Source organism: Polistes canadensis, unplaced genomic scaffold (genome assembly GCF_001313835.1).
Source record: "Polistes canadensis isolate GaletaPanama2010 unplaced genomic scaffold, ASM131383v1 scaffold_8, whole genome shotgun sequence".
NCBI classification, from domain to species: Eukaryota; Metazoa; Arthropoda; class Insecta; order Hymenoptera; family Vespidae; genus Polistes; species Polistes canadensis.
In genome coordinates, this window is record NW_014569555.1 from 1721591 (window position 1) to 1737656 (window position 16066).

Genomic DNA, 16066 nt, shown 5'->3' on the forward strand with positions numbered 1-16066 from the left:
TCCGGCGAAATTCAGGATCCTAAGCTAAGCTACGCAGCGGACCGCCGCTAGGAAAAGAATCCTCCTACGTTTCCTTTCTACCTCTCTCTCTCTCTAAAAAAAAAAAAAAAAAAAAGAAAAAAAAGAAACGTATTTTCTACTTCGTGAATCGAGACAGAAAGAAGGAGAGAAAACAAGAAAGCAAAATGAAAATGTAGTATGCATAAGTAGAGTACAGAATAGGTAAAACGAGGGATGCGCGCGAGGTACGATGAAACAATACATATTATGCAAATCTTAATACTGAAATAGCTTCGGAAAGAATTTTGAGAAGTGGAAGAAATATCGATCCTACTTTTAAAAAATGAAACAAGAATAAAATAACCCGATTATATATATATATAGCCGCGCGCGCACTCGTAATGTTTTTTCACTCATAATGATTACAATTCAAATTCGTGGCAACAATTAAACGTAGTGGTATTCTAATTAAACGAATTTTCGCGAATGGAGAACGATTAATACGTGTACGTATATTACTTTTTGGTTTTGTTTTTTTTTTTTTATTTTCCTATACGATTCTAACGTTTATTTCGAAATTTATCGTATATACATACGATAAAGGTTTGTATAAACATTTATTGAGATTGCAAATGCGAACGGTACCACCCTATATAGTTGCAGGAAAAGGACGAATATCGTATACGAGTTAACTCCTGTTCAACGTAGAATTGTTTATGGACCGAGAGAAAATGGTCATAGAAAGGTAAAGGGATAAAGAGAAAGAGAAGAAGAATTGGAGCCCGATAGGTGGGAAGAAGAGATTCAGCGAACCAAATTGTTCAACCGCACTTTACTCCCTTATTGTGTCGTCGAACAGCTTCGAACTCCTGTAATTGACTCCGTTTACCTACGATATCCGCTTCAATTCACGGAATACTACTACTATCTAACTTTATCTCTCTCTTTCTCTTGAATTCTATCATTCTCTCTGTCTCTTCTTATTCTACTATTTTAACAGGATGTACCTATCCAACTCTAAATTAATTTCGCCACACACAGGACAATCGTTTACCGATTATTAAACTCGAGCAAACCGATATCGAGTTTTGCCCGAGTTCACCCGCCTAATTTCGTTTATGCATGATTCAGGAAGACTAACTTTACGTACCTACGTTTAACTTACGTAAGTAAAGATTTATATATATATCGACTAAAAAATATATTATATATTTATTTTATAAGAATCTCTCTTTTATTTTTTGAGACAAATTGTAAATTCAAAAAATAAAATCTCGTGCTATGGGGATAAAAGCAAATGTGAACATTTTCAATAAATCTTTTACGTAGCAATTATTTTAACGTCAATGACGTTAAAGTTTTTTGATTGTTACGTTGAAGAGGCAACCTTTTTCTGAGAACTTTCGTGACTTAAAGACGCGTACGAGATGAAAATAAAAGCATCCTATGAACTCACTCTCTGTACGTAGTTCTACGACGTGTGATGCATTTAAAGATTTCCGATAGAAAGATTGAAGTATTTTTAAATTTATGTTTTTTTTTGTCTTTCTCTCTCTCTCTCTCTTCCTATCTCACTCTTCCCTCTATATTCCACTATTTCTTTCTTTTTTCTTGTTTTATCTCTGTCCCTCTTTCACAAAGCTTGCTCTACTCGCGTAAATCAGCAATCGACCGCTTTGTCGCACACGTATTCGATGAATACTAATCGTGCTTGTGGTGCGAATAGAATTTATCGGTAAACCTGTATTCTCGAAAAGGGAATATTAGCTTAAGAAACTAACAGAGATACAAAACGTTTAAAGAACCGATGGTATTAGATTGAAAAATTATATATAATTGAAAATAAAGATAAACTTTGATATTTTAATGAAGAAAACTAAATACAATATTTATACTTAATATATTAAACAGAGAGATATTCGTAATTTATTTCTATAATAAATATATTCGAGACAAAGCGGAAATTGATCAACGAGTATTGAGTACTCGATGTATCAAAGTTGTAAACGTGAATGTCAAACTCGTCTGTACAATGCAAATGAAAGCGTTTACCAGATCCAACCAATACCGATTCCTGCTTCATAGTAATGATTCTGGTTTGGCTAGGCCTCTTTCTCTCTTTCTCTCTCTCATAAAATAATCCAACTAGCTATACGCCAGAAGGTTCCTATCTATGTTGGATACGATTCGCAACCTCTCATGGAACGTTTTAAAAACATTGCAATAATAAATATTGACGAGGAACGCTTCAATATAAACATACCACCTTGATAAAGTGAAAATTTTCACAGCATTCATCATCCTGTTACGCGATCGTCATTGTCATCAGGAAAAACATCCTATGCATATTGCGTTATCAATATTTTTCAATTCAAACCCAATTTACCTCGTACTCTCTCATTCTCTATTGATTTTATATTCGAATCAAACGGATACAATGGTATTCGCGGTTTTGCAATCGAAAGAAATTTAACAACTGGAATAATCTACATAAAATTAGAATGGCCGTTTTTGATTTTCAACGTTAACACTAACTCACGTTCATTGGTTTATCAATAAAATCCGATTCTTTTGTGTAGAAAAATATTCTTGTTTATTAATAAATAGGTATCGTAGGGAATTTGAACATTCAAAAGAACTAGAACTTCGTTTTGATTAATTGGTCCCTTTATTGGGACTTCTTCAGCAACTTAATCTCTAAAGTTCAGCGTCTTTTTTATTTAAACAGACATACATTTTTGTAATATTCAATACAGTACAAATTTAAACTTCGTTATCTCCTTGTTTATGTTCATTTATTATCTATCTATCTTTTTTATTTGATAACACAAAGAAAAGGAAAATATACGAGGCGCATATTTAATCTAACCAATAGCTGACACGTACGTGGTTCTTTATCTCGACACAAATGAGAATCGCATAGGCATGTTTAAGCAACGCGCACCATCCGGTCGTTGAATATATGGAAAGGTGTCGCCGATATTTGCGGTATGCCTCGACAACGTAAAGCCCTGAAAGCATTCGCGAGGGCCGAAACGACGGGTTCGTGCTACGGCATAACGACCGCGAAACGCAACCGCGGCAAAACTGTTTCACCTTCATCTCCTTTCCCCCTTTGCCAACCCTTTGTTTCTCTCTCTCTCACATTCTCTCATTCTCTCATTCTCTTTCCCGTTCTAATACAAGAGACAGAGTAAGGTAGTAGGAAGACCCAAATCATTCGCAGCTGCATCGTAGAGCTTGCGAACCGCAAAACTGGGAACAGAGGTGACTAGTGGCATTTCAAGCAACCCTTCCACTACTTCATCCCTTAGAAACCTACCACCGGTGAGAACCTAGAGAACTCCTAGCAAGGTACACGCGCGAATTACGAGTAGGATGTTCGACTTCCGGTTGCGTGCCGAGCGAGACTTGAGACAACCTCCAAGGAAGCTTCTAGGATGGTCTAACTTTTTGCGGTCATCCAAAAGCTCGTAGGACTTTACCGTTGCTGGTATGAGGTATTCCCTGAATTCCAAAAGCTCAACGTTCAACGATCGTTAACGTCGATCACCTTCCCTAAATTGGATTCTCTCAATACCGTTCACCTGCACGATCAATCTATCTTCTTTTACTTTTTTTCTTCGTGTATGAATTAACGACTGGGGATCACCCTTTGTTTTCGATAATCGTCGATCGATTCGTTTGTTAGATCAACAAATTTATTTTCATTCGTAATATCTTATAATTATTATGCTTTTATTTTGTATAAAATATTTCATTCAATATCATGCAATTAGCATAATATAATAAAGAATAAGTGAACATACGAAATAAAGGGGAGAACCGTCATTTAACTTTTTTTATTATGAAGGGCTAGAAAGGTGAAAACTTATTCGTACCGCGGCTTGATTCAAGAATAATTCTCATTAGATTTCAAGTTAAACTCGTGGGTATTTTTCTTCCATGATGAATATGCAGAAAGAGGAATGAGGAATTGAGAAGATCGTGAATGTAATTCTGATCTCCATTGCTGATTGCACGTATGCAAGAAATATTCTTTTTTCTGTTTTCTTCTACTTTTTCCCTTTTTTTTTCTTTTTTCCTTTTTTTAGATATTTTTGTTTCTTTTTTTTTTTGTTTCATTAATACGAGTCTCCTCATCTATTTTCTACGTTTCTAATTAACGCATATAAAATATCCCTCTCCCCATTTCGTTGCTCTTCTCGTCAATGGAAATATAAAGGTAGATTTTGAAGATACACATTAAAACCGACTGCAACAACATAGTTATAATCATTATGAATACGATTCTAATAATAGAATACTAATAATTACTCTCGCATGTTATATTAAATATTTTATCCTTAACGTATATATGCAACTCGCTCCCGAGCTAAAGTGCATCTAAATTTCTACGCAGAGTTTATTAAATATACATATTCAATCACGCGCATATGAGTACACGGTTATACAATTTTTAGTTGGCAATGCAAAAGAGAATTACCGGAAATCGATCCAAAGTTGTTTCGTCAACTTTTCATTGACCAGTTTCTCTCTCTCTCTCTCTCTCTCTCGCCTTATTTTTTTCTCTTTCATTATTGGAACATAATTTCACTTGCAATTCACCTCTAACGCTCTACTATACAATTATTTCCATCGTTGTAGCGAAAGAAAATTGATCGATAAATTTTCAACCCCTTTTTTGTTTCGTTCGTTCGTTTATGAGGTTGCACCAGTTTGGTGCCCGAATAAACTAGCATCAAACAAGAAAATTTTTGTTTGACGCAGCTACGTTTCAAGCAACGTATGACTCGCGAGCCAAGTGTGAGGCCTGAGGGGAAGTGACGGTACTTGAAAGTTGCTCCCAAAAAAAAAAAGAAATAAAGTTGTCTTTTTATGCTAGTTTTTCCGTGCGCCAAGGTGGTAAGCCCTTAATTCGAAATCCAACGGAGAGGAAGAAAAGTATAACGCACGGTAACGATTTTTCTAACGAGCAAACTTCTTCTTCTTCTTCTTCTTCTTCTTCCTTGAAGAAACAAGGAAAGAAAACTGTGATGAGGAAGGGAGGAAAGCTTATTCCAGTATAGTTATATTACTTTCACGTCTGTTACCAAATCAATGAACTATAAATTGAAGTAATTAATTATATTTCAACAATCTTGTTTTCTTTACTTATTTTCTCTTTTTTTTTTTGTTGAGATTTTTCTTTAACGAAAGACTTAAGTAATTATATTATAAAAAAATCAAGGATCGTGAGATCCTCGTCGTCACCGAGGAAAAGAAGAAGAAGAAGAATAAGAGGAAAAAGAATAATAAGAAAAAGAAAAAGTTTGAGTAGCCTTGTCTTTCTGGTTGAAAGAGCAAGGTAAGACGGAGATAGAGAGATTGAAATAAAAGGGAGTGGAAAGGAGTACTTGGAAAGGTTGGTAAAAGAAAGCGAGTCTTTCTATCGAGTCGGTCAGCAGCCCATGCTTGCAATTGAATCGATCGTGCTGAAGGAAAGTGCACTTATTGTTAGACGTCTCTCGCTTGTCTCGTTTCACTTCTCTTCTTGCGATACAACTCTCTACACACACACACCCCCAATACTTAAAGAAGAACTTTTACCCTGGTGCGAACAATAACGATTATCAACAGCCCTGGAAAAGTATTTTGGTAATTCCGTGTCAACGTGTTTTTTAATAAGAACTGAAAATATTATAAGAGGATCAAAATAATTCACTGATTATAAATAAAATGATAAAGAAAAATCTCAAAAAGGTTTCGGAAAAAGGTTTCAATCAAAGTTATAAATATAATTACGTTGGACGTTTGAAAACTTACAAACGAATAGTATCACTGTAAGATGTTGTGATCCTAAAAGGAGCAAGATAAAAGAGATAGAAAGAAAAGGAAAAAGAAAAAAAAAAATAACGTAATAAAGTTTTCTTACGAAGAGAGAAAGAGAGTCGCAAAATTTGTTGTTTTCGGAATCGTCTTGATCCATCCCAGATAAATAACGTGATCGGAAAACGAACTAAAGTCCAAAAGGAAGTTGGTAGGAAACTCCTTAAACTTTTCCTAACAGAGGGAAAAGGCTTTCTGATAGGACTTGGTTGAGAGAAATAAATAAAGAAAGAAAGAAAGAAAGAAAGGAATTGTACTTTTCTTTGGCGTACTTCAAGCATGGAAACCAATTTTAGGACTCTCCGCGGGATCAGCTCGGCTCAGCACCTACCTCAGAAGCGTAGCAAAAATCAAATAACACGCCCTACAAGTTCCATGAACTTACTTTTTGTTGACCGTTAGCATGTTAGATTTAAAAAAAAAAAAAAAAAAAAAAAAAAAGAAAAAAAAAAAAAAAAAAATGGAAAAAAAAAAAAAGCCCCCATTTGTTAAGGAAAGATTTGAAGAATATCTTGATCTTATTTTTTGTTTTACGCGAACGCGTCTGTACGAGAGCGTAAATGTAAAGNTGTACTTTTCTTTGGCGTACTTCAAGCATGGAAACCAATTTTAGGACTCTCCGCGGGATCAGCTCGGCTCAGCACCTACCTCAGAAGCGTAGCAACTTTCAATTGAATTCTTTTTTTATCACTTGCCTTCAACTTTTTTACAAGCGTCTTTCATTTTAAACAAAAAAAAAAAAAAAAAAAAAAAATAAAGAGAAGAAGAAAAGAAAAAATGGAAAGAAAACAAAAGCCCCCATTTGTTAAGGAAAGATTTGAAGAATATCTTGATCTTATTTTTTGTTTTACGCGAACGCGTCTGTACGAGAGCGTAAATGTAAAGATCAATAGGACGTTACTGTTTAAGCACAAACTATCCCATTATAACGTAAGTTAAAAATTAATGATCACAAAGATCATCTACATTCTAAAGACATTACGAAACACGTAATCGTAATATAGCCCCTGTGGCTTTTCGCTGGACCAATGCGAATTCAAGAGGACATACTTCGCTAACTAGCTTTTAACGTGAAATCACTATGAGAACCGTCGTTCCCATAAATGGGATAAGTTCTCGTTTCTCTGGTAACAACCATACCTGCTTGTATCCAATAGCTTCCTATTAAAACCTTATCTGCTATCGTCCTGCTTTTATCCCTTCCAAAGAGTATCGCGTTTTTGACCAAGAAATATTACCCCGAGGATTCAAGGATCCGATATAAAAGATCGAGATCATAATCCATAAAAAATAATAGTTGATTCGAATTTAACGAGCGAAATAAAAGGAAATCAAATTCTAAGAGACAGACGGTATCCTATAGAAATATAACCCTTTAATTCCATTTCCTTAGCAGCGATCTTGTAACACTTGACATCGTTTTCGATGAAGATCTTACACTTTAAGCATATATATATATACATATATATACATTTCAACGCACACATAAGGAGGGAATATAACGTTTAAACGGTGTCTACGAGCTGCCTAAAGCAGCCGGCGCAAACTTACTTAGCCGAGCACGGAGTCTCGAACGAGCCCACTTGCATAATGAGAGATGTAGAGAAAGTGAGAGATGTTAGTATGTGTATGTGAAAGATAGAAAGAGAGAGAGAGAGAGAGAGAGAGATACAGAGAGAGAGAGAGATGCAAAGATTGGGTGTAGACAGTGGGTGACAAAGTGGAGCATTGCGGGCTGTTCCGAAAACGGAAAATCCTGAAGGAAAACAGGAACAGACGTGTTCTATCTCTCTCGAAAAAGGAATAGAGAAATAATGCTTCCAGTTTGAGTAACGTCGTATAAGCGAGTGCATTTAAATTCCGCTTAAAGGGTCATTAAGGGTGAATTAGGCGAGACAGCTATGGCCGAGGATCAGTTCCGATTTTCGAGGAGGTAAAGTCAACGTTAAGGGTCGCGTAACTTTTGAATAATATTCTCCATTGGGATATCCTTGATGAGGGGGACATAGGGAGTTGAGGGCTTTTCGGGGTAGGGCGGGGAGGGGGGGGAGAGTTAGGGGCGTAAGAAAATGGAGGTAAAGTCGAGTACAGACCGTTTCGTATCCAAATGCTACGAGTACGCTTCCTTGAAATATTATTCCCGACGTGCTTTTATTCTCTTTTACTCCTTACCGTTAGCTTATAGTATTTTCTATCTATCCCCTATTCCAAGCACCAGGAGCACAGTTCTTGTCATCACTTTTCCAGCCAGTTCCTCCTCGGTCGCCGTCCCCGAAGTCGAGTTTTAAAGTGCACTCGAGTTCGACTCGCTCCCGCCCTAGGCGGCGTCCTGGTTTTAACGGAATTCGAAATTGATATGGTACTGGATAGGCGAGACGAAAAGTGGAGGAGTAGTATGCAAAAGGAGGAGGAAAAGAAGAAAGAGAGAGAGAGCTACTTTACTTCTGTAAAAGGTCGCCTAGTATTTTTCCTCCAATGTATTCCGATGTATTATAGTATTTTTATTAGAGATATAATATACGTTCTTTGAATTTTCTTTTTTTTTTGGGTTCTTTTTGCTTCTTCTTTCTTTCTCTCTCTCTCTTTATCTTTTACTTTTCTATTACCCATTCTCATAGTTGAATTCAATTTAATCGTTTACACAGAAAAAAAAAAATTTGTCTCTTCTGTAAAATGATATATGAAACTTCAGAGATGTTCGATTTCTTACGGAGTTTTTAGAAAGCAAACATTGTAGATGTATTGTACATCGCAAAAATAACTTAATGGAATGTTCTCGATCGGAAACACGTTCGCAGTAAACGTTCCTGAGTTAAAATAAATGGTGATAGTGGCGTTAGCGAGTAGGTACATAGAAAGGTATTTCGTGAAAAACGAACAAAAGGAATAGTATCGAAAATGCGATATAGATGTAGTATCAATACCGTTGAATAACTGTTATCGTTACTCTGCCGCTCGGTGACTGCACCGCAGTTTTTGCTTATACGCGACAGAGTAACGAAATAAAGAAAAATGAAAAACAGATATATATATATTGTATATAAAAAAAAAAAAAAAGAAAGAAATATCCTCAGAACACAGAACAAAAGAAGAAAAAAAAATAAATCAATTCAGATAACATCTACTTTCGACAGAGGTAGGTATCGTAACGTTCCTACCTCGATTCCTGAATTCGCGAGTTACAAAACACTTTTCAACAATACATTCCCTGAACGAGAGAAGAGAGAGAGAGAGAAAGAGAGGTCGGTAATAAACAGTCACAGAAGTTGATTAAACTTTCTTCATTAAAGATCAACTCGCCCGTTCGGCGAGTTGTGCACAAGACATAAAAATTAATTTTAATCAAACGATGTAATCTCGTTTGCAGCTTCCGCAGCGAGCTACGAACGAGGACGATTAATTTCGAACTTGCGTCATGGTTGCTTTCCGCTTACACAGAGACTATATTTTCCTCTTTCCGATATATGTATCTACACACATATTCGATATAACACTTCCCCGTTATCCAAGTCCAAGCGTAATTTTTGTCGCGCCGACTTTACCGACCAATTCGGCCACTGGCAATTCGACTGGCCTTGTGATAATGATTATACTGTACGCGGCTCAATTACCAAGTGCACCAGCGGTAAATGTAAACGTAATAGATGCTGGCGTATCGATATAACGATACGCGATAGCGGAGTGGGCGGGGGGGGGGCAGAGAGAGGCAGAAGGGGGGCGGAGGGCCCGGTGGATTTTATGAAAATCGATTTTGTATAAACCACAAAGCCGTCTGGTGCATTAGCGCGAATAAATTTCTGACTGATGCTGGTTGCCTGTAAATGGTATGCCCGCGATCGATCGGTCAGCACTTCCTCCTCCTCCTCATCCTCTTCCACCTATCCCTCTTCCATCTCTTCTTTCTCCCTTCTCTCTTCACTCTTTTCCACTCGCAAAAACGTACGATAAATACGTAACCGTGTACATTGGTATGTACATATTTATATATATACAAGCGGGATATACACACCGTTACTTTGGAATTTATATGAAAATCGCACGTTTTATAACACAAACTGTAACTCGTATCGCTTATATAGCTAGCTAGCTAGCTTTACGAAGATAGTTAGTACTCATTACACAACTAACGTATTTAGGGTCAAATACGTACGCGTAATTCGGCTTCTATAATATGTCAATGTAATATAAGCGCAAATCGTGCTCTGATAATCCTCTTTGAAAATTTACTATCGTCGAAGTTATGCCGAGGACAGTAGTTGTGTTTGTCCCTCATCGATTCATTTGTATCCTCTAATTAAACAACAAGTTTTATATATGCAAATGAAATATTAAATGAAAAGGAATTGAAGAAAATGTGCGTTACGTGGGTGATCTTTGGACGTTAACCTATAGTAAAGTTTTTCACAATCAATTTGATAGTAACAAAAGATTTCGACTGTGTAATACGATTGTTCGACTTAATACAATGAACGCGACGAGAGAACATAAGCGTCGATTTTCCGCCATTGGGCTACGTTTACATTGAGAGCTAATCGCGGTTACGTTTGAACCGACGCGCGGCAACAATTCGCGACCGTACGAAGAATGACAAATCTATTTACCACCGTCAATATTTGTCAGTGACTTGCCTCGATTTATTCGTCGGAAGTTTTCCTACAATATGGCGGAACACGTACCCGAATCTCGGTAATTTACCGAAAATCTGTTATTTTCGAAAATCGAGGTCGCCGCGTTTTCAGAAAACAATCAATTAATTCAAATAAAAACTTTATCGTCAATATTATTTGAAGACATTTTGAACATTTACATATGGTTAAGGAATAGATTTTAACTCACGGTAAAGTTAAATTTTCGTACTAAAGTTTAAACACACCCTTATAATTACGAGGAATGTGTTTCGTGGTATGTAGGTAGTATTCTCTAGGCTACTTCGTAGGCACGTTGTCAGAGTTGTCACGAACACGAGGAAGTAACCGGAACTTTACGGCAAACTCGGAGAACGCAACGAAGCTACGAAATTCGTTTTCCAATGTCCGAGAGTTCTAAATTACGAGAGTACTGTTTCATCTAAACAACCGAAGGGAACATTATCTAGCTGATTTATTAGCCTGGCCCTTGTGAGAATATCGATCTTTATGTGTTTTTCTACTCTTTCTCTCCTGTTCCTCCTATCCACAGTAGTTCTATGCCTCGCCAATATCGACGAGTCGGATTTTAAAGGGACTGACAATGAGGGATGCCACGGTTCATTTATTACTCACGCTCGTCTGACTAATAGTCATCGATGCACCGATCGTAACTACTTTTTCCAAACGAAACACACAAACTCTCTCGTTGTATAGATCTCTTACCGCGAAAATTGCTATATCTCGATTAGTTGCTTTCATTTCCGATAATACATCGTCGGGAACTTAAATTGATGTAATTCTAAATACACTGATAACAAAAATTCTAAATCGATCCTGTAAATATGTCATAAATATTGAACCTTTCTTTAAACGTAAATTAATCGAACGATTGAAATGAAATTTGTTATTAATCGAAACTACTTTTCTCTTTCTCTTTTCTTTTCTTTTCTATTTTATTATCTTCTCTTATGGAAAAGCTATAAAAATGCGAGCTATGAAATAATAGATCGGTCGAGAGAATTCATGTGTTGTGAGTCACGTGAACAATGTTCTAACAAATAATCAAACTAGGAGGGCGACAGTTAGCCATGAGAATCCAGTTTTAACGACGATTCGTCACGGAAACTCGCGGAAACGAGAAACGGAATCGCTATCGGTTTAGAGAATATTGGTTATCCAGTTACGTACATGCAAGACATATAAACATACACACATACACATATATATGTCGTAAACACGTGTAGATAAATTCGAAGTACTCTCTAGTTCGATGTCTCACGTTTACTTGTCCGTTTGAAATATACCCTATGTGGTTGCATATTACTGACATTTCAAGACGCAATGAAAGAAAGAAAGAAAGAAAGAAAGAGACCTTCAACCTTCGACCTACGAAAAGTAATCGCGTGTTCTCGAAATCGGCACGATCTCTAGCGTTAACCATTCACGATCGCGAAATATTAAGCCGAAGGACAGATCTTGTCTATTCGTCTGTCCAGTTATTCATTCTATCGGCTTATCACAGAAAATGAAAATAAATAGAACGAAAAAGGGTGTTTCATTTGATTCGTTAAAAGAATATTAACGCGAATAAACAAAGGGGACTTGGATGGTAACGCGATCGAACCTTGCTGCTGTAATGCGAAACACGTCGTTCGTATTAAATTTTGTTTCGTGGTCAAATTTTCAATGTAAATAGAATAACGCGATAACAGAGAATATATAATTTAATATGTCGCATAACGCGTGTGCGCGCGTGCGCAAGCGCGCGCGCGATTTACAACAATCAAATCGTGATAAATAAATTCAATTGATCGAATAAATTGTAAACTAAATACGACGATTCGCTTACAGAGAGAGAGAGAGAGAGAGAGATAAAGACAGGACAGATATACAGACATCTACACACACATACATACGCCATACACACAAATATAAACGCAAATCGATCGATTCCTTTTAACGGTTCACCTAATCTACTTTTCGAAAAAAAAGGAAAAAAGAAAAAAAGAAGTATAAAAAAAAAATGTCGAACCGAACGAATTCGGGAATACCGTTCGACCACGTCGACATCATTCTTTCTTCTTCGTACCCGAACGGGTACGAGGCGATATTTCTCAGCGAGAAACGTGCACACACATTGCCGCACCACCGTCCGTTTGATGGCCCATAAAAATTGACCGGTAAAAATGGCGATGCAACTGCGTCCTAACCGCGATTAAATACGACGTCCATTAATACACGGTACTGTCATATGCCTGCTCGCATTTGGGTCGTTCGTTTGAAGAGGTGGGAGGGGGAGGGGAGAAATGGGGTGGCTATCTTGAAATCCATGGCTAAGCTATATCTGCGCATAAAATACGGAATTGTATTGTTCCTATGGCTTATGACGTTTGTCTGTAAATTCTTTGCTAGCAAGTAAGTAGAAACATAATTTTCGAAAGTTCATTTCCTACATACACACACTAAAAACCAATTTGAAATATTAATAAAAATATTGGGGAGAATTTTACTCTCGATAAGTGAATCGAAATTTTCTTTTTACACGATGTTCGAACGTATTTGTAGAAAATTAATCGTTGACGTTTACATTAATCGAAATGAAGGAAAAATATATTCGATAAAAAGTAGCAAATAGAGATCGAACAGAGCGCGGTGCTTTTTTTTAGTTGTTTTTCCGTTTCCTTCGAATAAATTTTTCTAAGTCGACGTACCTACTGGCATTTTTATCGTAAAAAAACAAAAAAAGAAAAATAAAGAAAGAAAAAGAAAAAAAAGTCGATGATTTATACCGGCGTCGATCGTACTCAACGTACTTGACATCCGAGGCCGACGCATTCGACGAGAGGGCCGACAATTCAAGGCAACCGATCCGCAATAGCTCTGCAATAGGTCCACGCTAGCTCGCACCAGCAATTGCAGCAGTTTTCGTTTGGTAGTTTCCGACCCCCTCCCCCATCCCTCCCTGATTTCCCTGAAGCCGAATCGGGAAGGGTTGCACCACCGTTAGGGAGAAGAGAATTTCGACAGCTTTGCCGGGTCAAGTGAGATTAAACGAGAATTTGGTCGGCTGGGAAATGTTGAAACGTTGCTCGCGGTAAAACCTCGACGATTATACGAACCCAACTACTACTACTGCGAGTGAAACAATGCATTTTTCTCCCGTCATCAGCCTCTCCTCCTCCTCCTCCTCCGCCGCCGCCACCACCGCCACCAACATCACCTCTTCCCTTTTCCATCAGTTTCTCTTATTCACGGTGCTATTTTTTTTTTCCTTTTTCTTGTTTTTTTTTTCTATCCGTAACCTCTATAAACGTTCGGTTAGCTCTCAAGAATGCAACAACGAAGAAAAAGAAACAAAGCTTTCGAACAAATGCTTGTCACGAAGATGCTATCTTTTCACGTCGACGGTAAAATACAATGGTAGGAAGAAGAAGAAGAAGAAGAAGAAAAAAAAAGGACGAAGAACGAAAAAGAAAACGAAAAAAGAAAAAAAAATAAAGCAGAAAAATCACAAGGAAAAAAGGAGAGAAAAAAAGACGGCAGAAACAATGGTCCCCCAGGATAACTCGAGCTTTCCTCCTTCATTAAGATTTAATCGAGCATTTTTTTGGTTTCTACATCTTATCGCTCGCCCGTTGTTTCGTAACGAATTCTAAACGTACCTAATATGATCTCACTGAATTTCTCTTCGACGGTAACGTACATTTCTTTCTTTCTCTCTCTGTGTATCTCTATCTGTTCCTATCTCTATTGTTTAAAACAATCGTCAATGTTTTCTGAATGTTTAGAACAAAACATCTTCTAAAAGTCAACGATTTATCTTAAGGACTCGTATAATTCTATCCCTTTTACTAAAATACGATATTTATCAACTATAATATTTATAAAGTATCTCGAAGGGAAGCAATTTTTCCGTCATTCATCTTGTCCTATTTTAACAATGAACGACGTTTCTCCAATGTTCTTTACTCTTTTTCTTAATAATTCTGATTATATACGTGTGCCGGGTGAAAAACGGATGGAGGTTGCCTTCTGGATGGTTGTCTAGAGGGGTGATAGGTGATGAAGAGGAGGGGGATAGGGTAGGAACATGGCAGGGGTATAAATCCGTGTAGAGTCGGTGAAACGGGCAGAAACAATAACGGGGTGAGGGTCAGATTCAATTACAGGGTATCGTGAGAGTTCTACACACCTACCACCCCCTTTCTCTAGACTCGCCACGAAATCCACTACGTTCTTCTACGTCTACTTCTTCTTCTCTTCTCTTTTCTTTTCTTTTCTTTTCATTTCTTACTTTTCCAACGTCAGGCCCCTTAACCTAATTTCCCGCTTTTGCCGGCCAACCGAATCGGTTGTCGAACGAAGACTAATGTTCGTCTAACCGTACGTTTCTTACCACAGGCTTTACTTTCATTTTTGCTGCCTGAATTTTCTCGAACTTACCCCGTTATCTATCTTCCTTTTGTTTTGGATTTTATTTTTATGTTTTCTTTCTTTCTTTCTTTCTTTTCTAGGTTTCTTTCCGTTAAGTTAGAAAATTAACTTTGCACGTGTTACATCGCAAGAATGAATCTCAGCGAATGGTCGAACGTAAATTACTTCTTTTTTTCTTTTTTTCTCATTCCCTAGAACTGCAAATCATTTTTATAAACGATCCTAAGGATCGTACAATTATTAATGTTAAGAGAAAAACGTATTAAAATATTAATGAATACCTCAATCAACGTATATCTATTGATCCAAACGAATTTTAGAAAATATCGAATAATACTACTACCATCAGGAATCGGCTTACGTCGTTTGTGTTGCAGGTGCATGCATTCGCATCGATAAGTCATAAGAGTTACGCGCCTCAGCTGTTTTTACCGGCGCGTCGAAAGGCTACGACTGCTCGTAAATAATAATACACGCTTAGGATTGGAGAAAAAAAAGAGAAAAAAGGAGATAAATAAAAGTGCGAGTGAAAAAAGAACTAGTCGAAAAAAGTGAACAATTATTAATCATTTTCGAATGTGATACTACAACGATTAATTGTAAAAACACATTCCAAATAATTGATCCTGTATTTTTAATCTTAAAAAACATTAATATGTCGATAATACAATAGATCAAATTCTATCAAGAACATTCATTTCTCAAAGTATATAATACAAAGGAGATAAGATATACTCACTATGTAAACTGATGCTGGTTTATAGAATAATCATTCTATTTTCTACGTCCATTAACCTCTTAATAAACACAACCCACGCATGCGTTTACGCAAAGTCACGATGCTAAGGCACTCCCCACTTCATTCGCATAACTTGACTCGTATAATAATTACGAAACAATTTCAAGAATCAAAATTTAATTCCCACTAACAATATGAGAATAATATATGTATAATATACGAAAGTTTTCAAACTTATTGTTAGGCGAATTCCGAAAGCACGCTAGAGTCCTTCACCCACTCCCAATCGTAAACGAGAAACCCAACCTACGCGACGGCGTTGCAACCTGCATCCAGCATGGAAGGAGGCCATGTGGACTGTCGATCTGACCGAGAAAAGGATAGAATATAAAAAAGA

At 37.0% G+C, this 16066-nt stretch overlaps 1 protein-coding gene across 18 annotated transcripts in view; it reads right to left on the reverse strand.

Moving 5' to 3' along the window:
• The window catches only part of LOC106791553 (protein turtle), a 222452-nt gene that overhangs the window by 66550 nt on the left and 139836 nt on the right, over positions 1-16066 (reverse strand). The window contains exon 2 of one of the 18 annotated variants that reach the window (XM_014757278.1): positions 8041-8197. The exons of 16 other annotated variants lie outside the window; for them this stretch is intronic. The gene's annotated coding sequence lies outside the window, so the exon portion shown is untranslated. Of the gene's footprint in view, positions 1-8040; positions 8198-15669; positions 16035-16066 lie in introns of all 18 variants that reach the window. One more of the 18 variants, XM_014757269.1, reaches the window with a different exon arrangement.